Source organism: Neoarius graeffei, chromosome 14 (genome assembly GCF_027579695.1).
Source record: "Neoarius graeffei isolate fNeoGra1 chromosome 14, fNeoGra1.pri, whole genome shotgun sequence".
In the NCBI taxonomy this organism is placed as follows: Eukaryota; Metazoa; Chordata; class Actinopteri; order Siluriformes; family Ariidae; genus Neoarius; species Neoarius graeffei.
This window is the reverse complement of record NC_083582.1, coordinates 8915127-8924767: the sequence shown is the minus strand read 5'-3', so window position 1 is coordinate 8924767 and position 9641 is coordinate 8915127.

Below are 9641 nucleotides of genomic sequence, written 5' to 3'. Positions count from 1 at the left end.
CCGGAGCACCCGGAGGAAACCCACGCAGACACAGGGAGAACATGCAAACTCCACACAGAAAGGCCCTCGCCGGCCGCTGGGTTCGAATCCGGAACCTTCTTGCTGTGAGGCGACCATGCTAACCACTACACCACCATGCCACCCAAAGGCTTGAAAAGTCAGGCAATGATACACTGAGGGTCATTGAGCAAAGATGTGGGGTTTCCTGTGTGCTTATATAGTCGGCTACAGCACAATCAGGTGTACCAATTACTGTTAGTATCTTGTATCTGTATCCTACATCATATGAGTTGGCTTGTCTATCATGAAGAGTAATGGAAATTATGTAACTATGTTGGATCTAAAATCCCTGAAAAAATTGTGGAAATCGATCAATTGAGTCCAAAGTTATGGCTAATTATGTGATCCGAATTTATTATAAATTTGATATAATGATGTTGCACTTGCTATTTATTCATCTCATCTCATTATCTCTAGCCGCTTTATCCTGTTCTACAGGGTCGCAGGCAAGCTGGAGCCTATCCCAGCTGACTACGGGCGAAAGGCGGGGTACACCCTGGACAAGTCGCCAGGTCATCACAGGGCTGACACATAGACACAGACAACCATTCACACTCACATTCACACCTACGGTCAATTTAGAGTCACCAGTTAACCTAACCTGCATGTCTTTGGACTGTGGGGGAAACCGGAGCACCCGGAGGAAACCCACGCGGACACGGGGAGAACATGCAAACTCCACACAGAAAGGCCCTCGCCGGCCCCAGGGCTCAAACCCAGGACCTTCTTGCTGTGAGGCGACAGCGCTAACCACTACACTACCGTGCCGCCTCATCAATAGTTGTTCCAAGAAATTTGATTTCCTTAACTCTTTCTATAACAACCCCATCTATTTGAATATTTGTGTGTTTTGTTGCTACCAAATAATATTACTTTGGATTTGTTCAAGTTTAATGATAATTTGCTCCTGTTGAACCATATTATTAATTTACTTATTTCTGTTGCGATCTCCTGCAATAGTTCCATTAAATTAATCACCAGAAAAGAGGATATTTGTATTGTCAGCAAACAAGACAAGCTTCATTACTTTAGATACACTACATATGCCGTTGATACAGTGGGGCAAAAAAGTATTTAATCAGTCACTAATTGTGCAAGTTCTCCCACTTAAAAAGATGAGAGAGGCCTGTAATTTTCATCATAGGTACACTTCAACTACGAGAGACAAAATGAGAAAAAAAATCCAGAAAATCACATTGTCTGATTTTTAAAGAATTTATTTGCAAATTATGGTGGAAAATAAGTATTTGGTCAATAACAAAAGTTCATCTCAATACTTTGTTATATACCCTTTGTTGGCAATGACAGAGGTCAAACGTTTTCTGTAAGTCTTCACAAGGTTTTCACACACTGTTGCTGGTATTTTGGCCCATTCCTCCATGCAGATCTCCTCTAGAGCAGTGATGTTTTGGGGCTGTCGCTGGGCAACACGGACTTTCAACTCCCTCCAAAGATTTTCTATGGGGTTGAGATCTGGAGACTGGCTAGGCCACTCCAGGACCTTGAAATGCTTCTTACGAAGCCACTCCTTTGTTGCCCAGGCGGTGTGTTTGGGATCATTGTCATGCTGAAAGACCCAGCCACGTTTCATCTTCAATGCCCTTGCTGATGGAAGGAGGTTTTCACTCAAACTCTCACGATACATGGCCCCATTCATTCTTTCCTTTACACAGATCAGTCGTCCTGGTCCCTTTGCAGAAAAACAGCCCCAAAGCATGATGTTTCCACCCCCATGCTTCACAGTAGGTATGGTGTTCTTTGGATACAACTCAGCATTCTTTCTCCTCCAAACACGACAAGTTGAGTTTTTACCAAAAAGTTCTATTTTGGTTTCATCTGACCATATGACATTCTCCCAGTCCTCTTCTGGATCATCCAAATGCTCTCTAGCAAACTTCAGATGGGCCTGGACATCTCATCTCATCTCATTATCTCTAGCCGCTTTATCCTTCTACAGGGTCGCAGGCAAGCTGGAGCCTATCCCAGCTGACTACGGGCGAAAGGCGGGGTACACCCTGGACAAGTCGCCAGGTCATCACAGGGCTGACGCATAGACACAGACAACCATTCACACTCACATTCACACCTACGGTCAATTTAGAGTCACCAGTTAACCTAACCTGCATGTCTTTGGACTGTGGGGGAAACCGGAGCACCCGGAGGAAACCCACGCGGACACGGGGAGAACATGCAAACTCCACACAGAAAGGCCCTCACCGGCCACGGGGCTCGAACCCGGACCTTCTTGCTGTGAGGCGACAGCGCTAACCACTACACCACCGTGCCACCGGGGCCTGGACATGTACTGGCTTAAGCAGGGGGACACGTCTGGCACTGCAGGATTTGAGTCCCTGGCGGCGTAGTGTGTTACTGATGGTAGCCTTTGTTACTTTGGTCCCAGCTGTCTGCAGGTCATTCACGAGGTCCCCCAATGTTGTTCTGGGATTTTTGCTCACCGTTCTTGTATAATTTTGACCCCACGGGGTGAGATCTTGCATGGAGCCCCAGATCGAAAGAGATTATCAGTGGTCTTGTATGTCTTCCATTTTCTAATAATTGCTCCCACAGTTGATTTCTTCACACCAAGCTGCTTACCTATTGCAGATTCAGTCTTCCCAGCCTGGTGCAGGTCTACAATTTTGTTTCTGGTGTCCTTTGACAGCTCTTTGGTCTTGGCCATATTGGAGTTTGGAGTATGACTGTTTGAGGTTGTGGACAGGTGTCTTTTATACTGATAACAAGTTCAAACAGGTGCCATTAATACAGGTAACGATTGGAGGACAGAGGAGCCTCTTAAAGAAGTTGTTACAGGTCTGTGACAGCCAGAAATCTTGCTTGTTTGTAGGTGACCAAATACTTATTTTACCAAGGAATTTGCCAATTAATTCATTAAAAATCCTACAATGTGATTTCCTGGATTCTTTCCCCCCATTCTGTCTCTCATAGTTGAAGTGTACCTATGATGAAAATTACAGGCCTCTCTCATCTTTTTAAGTGGGAGAACTTGCACAATTGGTGGCTGACTAAATACTTTTTTGCCCCACTGTATGTAGTCTAAAAAACTTTGGTCCTAACACTGACCCCTGGGGAACACCATAAGTTATGTCCAAACATGAGGAAGAACAATCTCCCAGCTTCACAAACTGTCTCCTGTTACTTAAATAGCTTTTAACCCAGTTTAAAACTACCCCTGATGCCATATCATTCCATTTTCTTTTATTAATATGCCGTGATTTATTGTATCAAATGCTTTCTTTAAATCAATGAATATTCCAACTGCATGTTTTTTCTGCTGTATGGAATTGGTGATTTCTTCAACTAATTCTATTAAAGCCAGTGATATTGATCTATATGCTCTAAATCCATATTGACTGTCACTAAGTAGTTTATGTTTGTCAATGAATTTATCCAATCAGTTATTGAAAAGTTTTTCGAGAATTTTGGAGAATTGCGGAAGTAGTGAGATGGGTCTGTAGTTTGTGAAGTGGTGTTTGCTCCCAGATTTGTACAGAGGAATGACTTTTGCTGTTTTCATTCTGTTTGGAAATGTACCAGTTAGAAATGACAAATGACATACATATGAATGGTGGGCGGCACGGTGGTGTAGTGGTTAGCGCTATCGCCTCACAGCAAGAAGGTCCTGGGTTCGAGCCCCGGGGCCGGCGAGGGCCTTTCTGTGCAGAGTTTGCATGTTCTCCCCGTGTCTGCGTGGGTTTCCTCCGGGTGCTCCGGTTTCCCCCACAGTCCAAAGACATGCAGGTTAGGTTAACTGGTGACTCTAAATTGACCGTAGGTGTGAATGTGAGTGTGAATGGTTGTCTGTGTCTATGTGTCAGCCCTGTGATGACCTGGCGACTTGTCCAGGGTGTACCCCGCCTTTCGCCCGTAGTCAGCTGGGATAGGCTCCAGCTTGCCTGCGACCCTGTAGAAGGATAAAGTGGCTAGAGATAATGAGATGAGATGTGAATGGTTTGGATATTCCATCAATAACATTTTTCAATATCATCATGTCAGTGTCATCACAGTTGGTAGATTTTTTGTTCATACATTTCCCAACAATATCAACAATTTCGTTTTCTTCCACTGCTGTGAGGAACATTGAAAAAGGATTATTATCTATCAAATCACCCAGATTTTCAACAGATGTTCCTGGATCCGGGATTTGTTCTGCTAAGACCGGTCCTACGTTTACAAAGTAATGGTTGAAACTATTAACTGCCACATCCATATTATATTCATCTTTGTCATTATTAAGAAAGTACCTTGGATAATTTATATGTCTTGACCCATTTTTTATAATACTGTTCAAAGTGCTCCAAAGTACTTTGATATTATTTCTGTTTTCGTTTAATAATTTCTTATAATATTCTTTCTTAGCAGCCCTTATAATATTAGTTAATTTATTTTTATATTTTTATATCTATCCTCTGCCTCTTTAGTTTTCTGCTTTATGAACTCTCTATACAATGTATTTTTCTTTTTATAGGCATTTTGTAAACCACTTGTAATCCATGGACATACTGTATGTTTGACTTTTTTACTGTATTGAACAATTGGGCAATTTTTATTATATAATGATGTAAATATCCTCAAGAATTCCTCATATGCTTTATTTATGTCTTTTAGTCGGTATATTTCATCCCAATTTTGTGCCAGCAAGTCATTTCTAAAAATGTTCATTGATTCCTCTGATCTAAGTCGTCTGAAATGTTTTGTGTTTTCTGGTTTATTATTCCCAAATTTTGTTTCATAAACTGAGAAAACTGGTAAATGATCACAGAGACAACATTTTTCTAATTTTGGTTCTGTACATTACCACAATGAATTTTAAACAAAACAATTCAGATGCAGTTGAAGTTCAGACTTTCAGCTTTAATTCAGTGGGTTGAACAAAATGATTGCATAAAAATGTGAGGAACTAAAGTATTTTTTAAACACAATCCCTTCATTTCAGGGGCTCAAAAGTAATTGGACAAATTAAATAATTGTAAATAAAATGTTCATTTCTAATACTTGGTTGAAAACCCTTTGTTGGCAATGACTGCCTGAAGTCTTGAACTCATGGACATCACCAGACGCTGTGTTTCCTCCTTTTTAATGCTCTGCCAGGCCTTTACTGCAGCGGTTTTCAGTTGCTGTTTGTTTGTGGGCCTTTCTGTCTGAAGTTTAGTCTTTAACAAGTGAAATGCATGCTCAATTGGGTTGAGATCAGGTGACTGACTTGGCCATTCAAGAATATTCCACTTCTTTGCTTTAATAAACTCCTGGGTTGCTTTGGCTTTATGTTTTGGGTCATTGTCCATCTGTATTATGAAACACCGACCAATCAGTTTGGCTGGATTTGAGCACACAGTATGTCTCTGAATACCTCAGAATTCATCCAGCTGCTTCTGTCCTGTGTCACATCATCAATAAACACTAGTGACCCAGTGCCACTGGCAGCCATGCATGCCCAAACCATCACACTGCCTCCGCCGTGTTTTACAGATGATGTGGTATGCTTTGGATCACGAGCTGTACCACGCCTTCACCATACTTTTTTCTTTCCATCATTCTGGTAGAGGTTGAGCTTGGTTTCATCTGTCCAAAGAATGTTCTTCCAGAACTGTGCTGGCTTTTTTAGATGTTTTTTTTAGCAAAGTCTAATCTAGCCTTTTTATTCTTGAGGCTTATGAGTGGCTTGCACCATGCAGTGAACCCTCTGTATTTACTTTCATGCAGTCTTCTCTTTATGGTAGATTTGGATATTGATATGCCGACCTCCTGGAGAGTGTTGTTCACTTGGTTGGCTGTTGTGAAGGGGTTTCTCTTCACCATGGAAATTATTCTGCGATCATCCACCACTGTTGTCTTCTGTGAGTGTCCAGGTCTTTTTGCATTGATGAGTTCACCAGTGCTTTCTTTCTTTCTCAGGATGTACCAAACTGTAGAGTTTGCCACTCCTAATATTGTAGCAATTTCTCGGATGTTTTTTTTCTGTTTTGGCAGTTTAAGGATGGCTTGTTTCACCTGCATGGAGAGCTCCTTTGACCGCATGTTTTCTTCACAGCAAAATCTTCCAAATGCAAGCACCACACCTCAAATCAACTCCAGGCCTTTTATCTGCTTAATTGAGAATGACATAACGAAGGAATTGCCCACACCTGCCCATGAAATAGCCTTTGAGTCAATTGTCCAATTACTTTTGGTCCCTTTAAAAACAGGGTGGCACATGTTAAGGAGCTGAAACTCCTAAACCCTTCATCCAATTTTAATGTGGATACCCTCAAATGAAAGCTGAAAGTCTGGACTTTATGTCCATGTCCATTATATAACTATAACTTGAATATGTTTCAGTAAACAGGTAAAAAAAACAAAATTTGTGTCAGTGTCCAAATATATATGGACCTAACTGTATATACAACTAACAATTACATTTTTATGTTTCTCTCTGCAAATTTCAACTGTTATGCATTCCAGTGTGTTGTCAATTACTGTTGATATACTTTCCATCACATTGAATTTCAAGGCCCTATCCACAAATATGGCTGCTCCCCCTCCACTCTTGTTTTGTCTATTTATGTAGTTGAATTCATAGCCCTCCAGCTCAAAGTTCGTGCCTTTGACGTTATGTATCCAAGTTTCAGATATTGCTATGATGCTGAACGGATGCAAAAACTCATGTAGAGATTCCTTGATGAGATTGAAATTTGCATACATGCTTCTGCTATTGAAGTGGATAATTGAGAGTTTGCCATCTGCTTTAATGCTCCTATTGAACTGTTCATCAGTGTAATAACAGCAGTTGTTGTTAATGGCAGAGAAGAAATTATTGTCCAGGTCTATGTCATATTCCAAATCCTGTGATTTGTAATCAGTGTACTCAAATGATTTTAGTTCCAGTAAATCCTGTTCCGTAATCTGTAAAATAAGATATTTTAATCTTATTACAAGTTTATTCTTTTTATTATATATCTGGGGAAGTGAGGAGGTTAAGAATTTCATTGCATAAAATGTTGTCTTGCGATGTTGATGTCAATACTGATGTGTATGTGACAATAAAACCTTTGAATCTTCGACTCTTGAATCTTTTGAATCTCTGAATGTGAAAGTGTGGGTGAGTGTTGGGAATTGTTGTCCATGGTTAAGGGTTGTGTTTGGAGACCACAAGTTGTTCTAGGAACTGGAGTTCAGCGTGGAAATGGAACACTGACAGAGAGAGGTGAGCCATAAAAAGACTAAAAAGTGTAAAAGATTAAGAGCAGATAACGGCCAGCGTACACACAGAAAGAAAATCCTCTCCTTCCTCCCCGATTCAAACTGCTACCACATTCACACTGCACAAAGCAGGATTCATGTGTGCAAGAAGTGACTACTCAGCTTGGACAGGAAGCCCACAGACAGTTGATTGACAGCTTGACCCTTCAAGGCAGGGGTCACCAAACTTTTTGCTCTGGGGGCCACACTGTCTTTCCTGACTGTGATGGGGGGCTGGGGTCGGGTCAGCTATATAACATAAAATTGTATGACCCAGACAAATATGACCACCAGCAGGCCTCATTGTGTAGTAGAGATTACTAGCCTGGCACAGCCATCCCCACTACTATATCCACACTACTAGATCAACACTTAATTCCTGGCACATATTTGTTTATCTTTACTAGTGGTTTGCAAAAGTAGTAATCGAGATCTTCACACTTGGTTTTAATTTGAAATACCACAGATATTCCATTTATTTATTTTCTAATAAAAATAACATTAAAGCTGTCAAGGTAAGAAACATCTGCCTAGTTGAGGTGATTGACACTGGCAAAGGTGAGTGGAAAATTATAAATTGTAGGTAGGCCTGTTGATATTATTAATAATATTAATAATAATTGTGTGCAGCACTTAATAAAGGTCAAATAAATAGGCCTATAAAATAAATACATTAAAAAAAACAGTGAAATTATAATATGAGCAGTAGATCAATAGATCACAGCAGTTGTGCTGTGACCTGCACGTCATTGCTCTCATTCATGGCCAAAGCAAAAAACTCGAATTCTGACGCTCTCTCATTCAGCTGGTCATACACGTTGTCCCCCAAATCTTCGGTTCGCCTGGTCATAGTAGGTGCGGAGAGACTCACCGCGTTGAGTGCATCCTTCTTGTCGGGACACACCTCCTCGGCCACAGCAAGCATGCATACTTTAACAAAGTCCCCATCAGTAAACGGCTTTCCATGGGTAGCTAGTAGGTGAGCTACCTTATAGCTAGCTCGGACAGCAGCCTGGTTGAGCTGGGTTTGGTGAAGGAATACATTCTGTTGTGCAGCCAGTCCGCATTTCATCCTCTGAATCCTGTCTTCTCTTGTTTTCCCTCGCAAACTAGCATACTCTTTGTGGCGGGTTTCGTAGTGACGACGCAGATTATATTCTTTGAAAACCGACACACTTTCTTTACATACAAGACAAACTGCACGGTCCTTACACTGAACGAAAAAATAATCGGTGGGCCCCACTGTTCTTTAAAAACTCTGCACTCTCTGTCAGCTTTTCGCTTACCACTAGCCATTTTACTGTCCTGAACACTGACAGTTCTCTGCGCATGCGCTGCCTGTCACTGCTTGATCGCGAGTATATGATGAAAATTCGGAAAATATGAATAGTTCATTTTATAACTAAATATCAATTTTAATTGATAAAATCAACAAAATACAAGATGCAGACGTTATTATTTGTCAAAAAGCAATTTAAAAAAAAAATAGGCCATGACCACTTTTGGGGATTGCCTCATAGGGCTGGTTCAAGTGGTGGGGGGCAGAGGGGCTGGGGGGGCCGGTCAAAGGGGGGTGGCGGGCCGGAGTCGGCTCGCGGGCCGTAGTTTGGTGACCCCTGCTTCAAGGAGTAAGAGAAAAGGTAATAGGGAAAAGCAAGAAAGAAAAACATTAATTTTCTTATTGTTTAATTTTTTAATTAATTTTCTTGTCTGTTTATTTCTATTTTATTGATTCACTTACTTATGGTTGTTTTTTTTGACATTTTTATCATATTCTTATTCTTTTACAGATTTCTTCTTTTTTATGGCACTCCTGTGACTCCATAAAACAGCAGAAAAAGAGGAGGAGGGAGGGAAGAAAAAGAGGAGAGTGTAGGAAGAGAGAGGGCAGAAAGAGGGGGAGGAGGAGAGAGGGCTGAAAAAGAGGAGGGTGGAGGAAGAGAGGGCAGAAAGAGAGGAGGGTGGAGGAGGAAAGAGGGCAGAAAGAGAGGAGGGTGGAGAAGAGAGAGGGCAGAAAGAGAGGAGGGTGGAGGAGGAAAGAGGGCAGAAAGAGAGGAGGTTGGAGGAAGAGAGAGGGCAGAAAGAGAGGAGGGTGGAGGAGGAAAGAGGGCAAAAAGAGAGGAGGGTGGAGGAAGAGAGAGGGCAGAAAGAGAGGAGGGTGGAGGAGGAGAGAGGGCAGAAAGAGAGGAGGAGGGCAGAAAGAGAATGGGCAGAAAGAGAGGAGGGTGGAGGAAGAGAGATGAGGGGAATGTAGTGTAATGTAGGAGAGGTCATATGTGAGAACCCCCTGCCAAGCAGTGGCCCTGCAGTGATCACTACACCTGGAGAGAAGAGGCTATGAGCCA